Source organism: Triticum dicoccoides, chromosome 6A (genome assembly GCF_002162155.2).
Source record: "Triticum dicoccoides isolate Atlit2015 ecotype Zavitan chromosome 6A, WEW_v2.0, whole genome shotgun sequence".
NCBI lineage: Eukaryota > Viridiplantae > Streptophyta > Magnoliopsida > Poales > Poaceae > Triticum > Triticum dicoccoides.
The window spans coordinates 399,807,128-399,814,404 of NC_041390.1; the positions used below are offsets into that span (position 1 = coordinate 399,807,128).

General features: G+C 40.5%; 1 long non-coding RNA gene across 19 annotated transcripts; it reads left to right on the plus strand.

The window, feature by feature from the left end:
• Positions 1 to 535: 535 nt before the first annotated feature.
• LOC119317014 lies at positions 536 to 7,050 on the plus strand. 19 transcript variants are annotated; one of them, XR_005153455.1, is made up of 10 exons: positions 536 to 1,015; positions 1,202 to 1,295; positions 1,625 to 1,692; positions 2,036 to 2,126; positions 2,927 to 3,077; positions 3,202 to 3,313; positions 3,718 to 3,784; positions 3,857 to 3,906; positions 3,984 to 4,045; positions 4,841 to 7,050. It is a non-coding gene; the product is annotated as an uncharacterized LOC119317014 (long non-coding RNA). The 19 variants fall into 19 exon arrangements; XR_005153460.1 differs by lacking the exon at positions 536 to 1,015 and adding an exon at positions 1,869 to 1,946 and having other exon boundaries at positions 1,022 to 1,295; positions 1,625 to 1,758; XR_005153457.1 differs by lacking the exon at positions 536 to 1,015 and adding an exon at positions 1,792 to 1,946 and having other exon boundaries at positions 1,022 to 1,295.
• Positions 7,051 to 7,277: the final 227 nt, after the last annotated feature.

Here is a 7,277-nt window from a genome sequence, read left to right on the forward strand (position 1 = left end):
AAATTTCCGTGAGCATGAACAAAGTTCAAGGAGCTCTCCCACTTCAACAATGCTTTTCTCTCTCACTTTCATTTTCTTTTTTGAAAAGTTTTGGGTTCCTCTATGTTTTTTTGTTTTTAAACTATATAAAAGCACTCAACAGAAATAAATGACTCTCTAAAACTTACAGGTTGTCTCTCTGACAACACTTTCTGTAAAGCCATTAAGCTACGCATAAGGTGCTCAAGTAATGAATCCACCCAGATCCCAAGGTATATCAAAGCCAATTTTAATTAACAATGATTTGTGATTTAGTAGTGAGCACAAAGTAACATATTTAAAACTATAAAGAGGCTAGCTAACTCACCTTCACAAGGCTCCCCCGATTGGAGAATCGTCGACCGTCCGATCTATCTTTCTGGCGCGCCTCAGCCGTTGGATCTTCACTTGCGGTTAAATTATTTTCACCCCACAGTTCATTTTTCTGTCCAATGACTGATGGGCTCTTTTTGTGTCTATTGACTGGGTAAGCGGCGCCCGGGTGAGAGAGAATTTGTCCCATCCGCGCGCCGCGCCCGCACCGAACGCAACCCAATCCCCTCGTCCCGCACGCCGTGCACACTCCGGTCCCGTCATCCCGCACGAACCCTAGGAGAGAGAGATAGGAAGATGAGAGGGAGAGAAAGGGGAGAGGAGAGGAGAGGAGAGGGAGGTCCGGCAGCGGACGGGAGAGGGTGACCGGCCGGCGTCGGCCTACACCGGCGTCGGCCTGCGCCCCTCCTCGCGCACGAACCCTAGCTGAGAGACAAAATGAGGGGGAGAGAGAGAAGGAAGGAGAGGAGGGAGAAAGAGAGAGGAAAGAGGAAAGGGAGGTGCGGCGGCTGACAGGAGAGAGGGTCATCGGCCGGCGCCGGAGAGGACGGGCCCGACCTGGACGCGACTTGGAGGTTGGCGGCGGCTCGATCCACTCCTGGATCGGGAGCTGCGACGAGGCTGGGGCTCGGGCGCGTTGTACGGGAGTGAAAATGACTGCAAGGTGAAAATTTCTGCTCTCCCCAGTAGGTACAGTTAGTATGAAATAGGAGTAATACATCCTAGACCCAGCTCTCCATTATTAGAATTTGGTTGCTACTTCTTGCCGATCAGTTACAAAGTATTAATTCAAGTAATTTGTTATGTATAATTGGTCAAAATCAATTGGATGTTAATCTGCTATGGGCAGCGGCGGTGCATCAAGGTGCAAGGCAGCAGCGACATGTTCATAGTACGCTAAAGGATGAACTCCTACTTTTTCTGATGCTAGCTCCTTGCTGCAGGTGAGCTGCCACCTTCTCCCCCATATGTTAGCAGTGTGCTTTGCAAACTGAATATTTTAGCATATTGTTTCAACCAAACATGATGTGATATTTTAGACTAACTAAATAACCTCTAGAATTTTGATCCTGATTAGTATATAGACATTGGCCATTGGCCATATTTGTTACAAAAAAAAGTGATGTGATATGCATATGCATTTGCAACTCTTGAGATTTAAAAAAAAAGAGTTGTTATGTGACCCTCCCTTTGCTACTGTAATATAGAAGTAACGTCAAAAAACTCATGCTGGGTGCCAACTGATGTATCTCATTGCTTACATATATACCAGCCTGCTTACATCTCCCAAGATATCCTCTTGGTCAAGGCAATTGCACATGATGAAGCCACTCATTTTAGGTCAGTCCATGGCATGTGTCTACTTCCTTTAGATGATTCTTCTATGCGACGGTTGAAAAATATAAGGTTTGCCGTGTGATATTGCTTTCTTTGGTGTAGTGGTATACCACACTCTGAGCAATAGGACCAAAAACAGAAAGATAAATTTTCACAATTCGATTCCTCATATTTTCCAGAAGTACGGCCACCTTCTGCACAATGCCCTTGCATTGGTGTTCTTATCAAATAAGTTTCTTTCCGTAGAATTTGTTCAGGTCTTGTCTCGCTCACACCTCAAAATGCGAGTTTGGGAGCGCGGTGCTGGCATAACTGATATCCCCCTTGATCTTTGTTAAATTTGTAGGATATGCATTGTGCTTAAACATGAGTGCTCGCTCGCTGAACGTTGGCCCTCGGATGAATTCGACGCTTGAATTGAGCTGACGAGCCCCATGGTTGGTTTCTCCTCCTACCTTCAGATCCACTCTTGCTCATTCTCCTTCTGTCCCCATATTTGGTTTCTCCTTTAACTCCAAATCCACTCTTGCTCATTCTCCTCTTGACACATGTGTTGCATTGTCACCTCAGTTCTAGGCAGTGATTACTACTCCCTCCGTTCCTAAATATTTGTCTTTCTAGAGATTTCAACAAGTGACTACATACGGATCAAAATGGGTGAATCTACATTCTAAAATATGTCTATATACATCCGTATATGGTAGTCCATTTAGAATCTCTAAAAAGACAAATATTTAGGTACGGAGGAAGTAGAAAGCATTATCACGTTTGAGTGCATTTTCATACTTTTTGAAGCATTTTAATTTTATGGATATGGGCATTCAGTTGAGAACTGAGAACAATTTTGTTGCCCTTCTTCAGATGATAATTTTATCGGTTATAGTTAGTTAGTTACAATTACTAGAAGTAGCAAAGGTCTGGGTTATATTAGAGCTTGAGTTGGGAGCTATGCCTTTTTACATTCCAGATTATGCAAAGAGATTGCCATATTTTTTTTTCTGTTTCGGTTTAGTATATTCCCTTATATGTCCAGTTTGTTTTCCGCAGAACAAAATATAAATGTTCATGTTGTAATGGATGGATATGAATTGATGCCATCGTCATGTCATGTAAATTAATTGCAGAGCAGATCTATATTTTTGTTGGCACTAAAAGTGAAAACAAATTTGGGACCAAAACTTTTCAAATAGCTCTGAATATAAATTGCGACCTTATGCTGTCTGGGGTGGAGCTGCAGGGGGTGAGAGGCGGATAACAATACGAGAAGGAGCATGCCATCGAGGAGTGCAAGCAGCGGCACTCCTCCGCAATGGGGTATGGCTGCGGGGGAGGGGACGCGGCCAACGACAGGAAGAAGGAGCAGGTCGTCGAGGACTACAAGCAGCAGGGTAAGATGTGTATATTTTCAAACGACCTTGACTGTTTTGCAACATGTATTGTATTTCCAGGGATGATCCTTTTGCTTATTTATTATTTGCTATGTTCTCTGAAGATTATTTTTGGCCCATACAGTTTCCTTTGACTGGAAGTCTGAAACTGAAGATAGGGCATATTGTTTTGGTTCTGAGTGGCCGGAGATATTGTGGCTTGATGTCCCTAGAGCAGTCGGACCCTTCCAAGATAGGTGAGCCTGATTTCTTCTGAACTCTTGCACCACAGTACATGAAAAGGAATATGTCTGCCTATCAGCACCATTTCTTGAGGAGGATTGTTGTTTCCCCTTTATTTTGGCACACCTTTCGTGTGCTGGAGTTTTTCTAGGTAACTTTACATACTAGGCATCAGTGCACTTTTAGATAGTACATTAGCCCCGATGGTGCTATCTTTAATATCTATTTTTGCGCTTTTCAAATTTTCTACTACGCTATTTATCATGTTCAGGGATTATGACTTTACACATGTAATGCTGATTTGAAAACTTCCCTTGATTTGTTCCTCAAATGTTCTGAGAGTGTTGCGTATTAGGAAACCCCTTGGATAGTTAAGGTGTTGTGTCAGCTGACTAATATAAAGTTATATTTCCAGCAGAAGATCTTTGGGATTGACGTTCTGATGAGAAAGTAGCATACGGATGGATGGACATGAACTATTCAGTGTAGGTTCAAACAATTCATTCATTCATTGCAGGTTCAACATGTCTCATTATGTCTTTTTGCTTCATATTCAGGGTCGAACTGCGCTATATTTCTTTCATTGAGGCGAGGGTGATTCCAGTAGGTGAGGTGCATTTTAGACATCTGGATGTCTTGCTATGTTCAGGTGGTACCATGTCTAAATTAAGATTTCCCTTGCAGATTTTGCTTGGCGGACTCGCCTTTTTTTATTGAAGTTGGGTGTCCGTCTTCTCTGCGGCAAGGTGAGCTTATCCCATTTACTTTGTTCAATCCAGAGTCAAGATTCATATCCCCTTCACTGTCATTTCATTTGTGAGAATTTATTCCATTGATCCATGTTGTCGGCATCCTGACAATTTATCTTTTTCTGCTGATCACAATTGGTTCTGAACACACCGGCCCATCTCATTGAGGAAATTCCCCTGCTCTGCTTAATTAAAATTAATGTGAAATATGGTTCTACCAAAACTAATTACAATTTATTCTTTTTAGTTTCTACTGATTTTTCACTATGAAATATTGGGGCCCGAGTAGTTCAGTTCAATTCCCGGTGGATATAGCACACACATGTATCATCGCTGTTATCGTAATTGATACCAACACCTTGACTGAATTGCATAGAGTAGACTGCCCTGATAATTCTTGCACAGCTAAGCTATCTGTAACATAGAATAGACTGTGAGCATGCCCTGGGGACCTGTCTAAATAATTCCTGTACACATGGACGCTGGGTATGTTTGTAATCGCCCAAGAAATTAGCAGCTGGAGATTATTTGTTGAAAAATCTAACGGTGTTTCGTTACCATCAGCTGCTATTTCAGTAGTTCTAAAATGTTCTGCAAGATAATGTATAATGAGTACGTAGCTATGTTCATGTATGTATAGCTTTGCATAATAATGTTTTGTATGGCAAAGGTTCATATGGTTGGAAGGGAAATTAGTAGCTGCACCTTGGTACCTGCAAATAATTTGTTTTACAGTGTCCCTTGATGGTTCTCCACTTCAGACACTAAAGATATCGATGGTGCTTTGTTTAGGATCTGGGGAGTCAGATTGCGGATTACATGTAGTGGGGAAGTAGAGAGGGGGACGAGGAAGAGGACACCGTCGGTGGCGTGCTATATCTCACTAGGCGACAATGTCGAGAGCGTGCCTGGCATCAAGAACCTGACATGCTTTTCCGAGTGTTAGTTGAGGTGAGCCACCTGGGCCGGTCTATGGGTTGAGGTGGTTTGATAATCCTGGGTTGTTCCTCTTTTTCCTGCGTTTTTTTTCAGGAAATGACTTTATTTATTGGAAAATGGCAATATCGTTTACAAGTATACATGAAACAAACTATTTTTCCTACGCCTCTTTGTTCTGTGTAATGGTGCTCTTGGTTGAGTGTGCTGACGAAAGAGATTCCATGCTACAGGCTAGGTAGCTTCTCAGTAACTCTTCGTGATTTGCTTGCAATGTTATATTTTGCAAAATTGTTCCTTGCAATCCTAAAATGGTTTCTCAAAACATGGGAAAAATTACATTCTAAAAATTGTAGGCACACTGAGTGAAGCATATATATAAATTCTATTATAACAGAGGTCAGGTATATATATGCAAATTGTTATAATATGATTTTATTAGAATAGAGGTCAGGTACTGCCATGACGTAAGGAGGGAGTGACACCAAGTTTTATATATATTGTGATTTCAGTTTTCATCAATGTCGCTATTATTATTATCTCTTTGTAGCTTCATATAAAATCAGTACTGACATGGTCATCTTACAGTGTAAAAATGGTAGGTGATAGAATCATAACCTGTGACTGAGTGCCTTAAGAAGTTCTTTTCATTATTGTTAATTAATATAATGTTTAGGGCCAGTTTATATGTGTCGTCGAAAAATATGAGTAAAATCAGTGAATATTTTGCATTGCTTGGTGTTTGGTGTGTCTATTGCATAATCCTTTTCTTTTTTGCTTCTCTTTCCAAGCAAGGACCAGGCTGGGAACATATGTTTATAATGAAGTTCTTTCGTTGCACATCTATGCTGTTGCGGCAACACAGGCCAATACACATTCAGGAAATATGTCACCAACTTCCCCAAGGCCCCGCATCGTCTACTCAGGTTAATTCTCGGTCTACAACCTCCAAAACCTGTAGTTCTATTTTTAAAAATGCTTAAGCGCCCATTGCTCTAAGCGTCAGCCTGTCGCTTTGCTTATGCTTCATGCTTTCCTGAACATTGATTTCTATCAAACTTGTTTTTTAAGTTTTCATGCTGATTACTGATTGTGGGAGCTGAATTGTGCTCCGGTGGAAGTGTTAGAGTGTAGCATTTTTGTAAGCATAATCTATATCCATTCCTATTGGGAACATACCCATGTAGGTTTTTGTAAGAATCTTGTAGGAGCATGCTACTAGGACTTATGTAGATTGGCTATTCTAGACATTGGCATGAGAATGGTCTGCATCCTATATATGGTCTTAGTGCATCTAAAAAAACACGTGTTAAATAACTGTCAGCACAACGGTTTCTAACCAATAGAAAGTTACTCCCGTTGGTATATATGAGGCAATGTCTAATTTTTTTTAGAATAATGGTTTTATTAATTGGATGATTATCACTTTCATGGGCGCCTACTTTCAGATATGTAAAATCCAGGACTCTTATGTAATGTGCCTTCAATATCTATTCAACAGTTGAATAGCAACATCAAATCATTCTCTCGAACTTATCATATCATGCTCTCTAACTTCTTGACATTTAATTTCAATTAAACAAATCTTGTTCATAGCAAAAAAACATTTTATAGAAAAATAGCCCTTTATTCTGTTTATTATCTCTAGCTACTTCTACTGTAGTCCTTGCTTAATACTGATGTTTGTCTTGTGATTGATTCATGATATTCTGTGCCCCAAGCCCTACAGAATAATGCCCAGTCTAATTTCAGCAGTGGGCATGACAGCCTCAAACTTCTCTCTTCAATATTGAAGAAGCGGCTTACTCAGATCAATGGGCATGCACCATGCACTTACAAAAATAGCTAAAGAGTACACGATATTCCTAGAGTAAATAAAGGGCATGTTGTGCTCATAAGTTAGACAGAAGCAAAATGTTATTTATTATGCTCCTGTTGTATCCTCGGACATTTTCTTCCACCTACAAATACCATAGTACCGAATATCTACTTTCCCATTGTTGTATTGATAACCCACAAGTATAGGGGATCGCAACAACTTTTGAGGATAGAGTATTTAACCCAAATTTATTAATTCGACATAAGGGAAGCCAAAGAATATTCTCAAGTATTAGCATAGCAGTTGAGTTGTCAATTCAATCACACCTGGAAACTTAGTATTTGCAGCAAAGTGTTTAGTAGTAAAGTAATATGATAGTAGTGGTAACGGCAGCAAAAGTAAAGACAACAAAAATAATATTTTTGGTATTTTGTAGTGATTGTAACAGTAGCAGCGGAAAAGTAAATAAGCGTA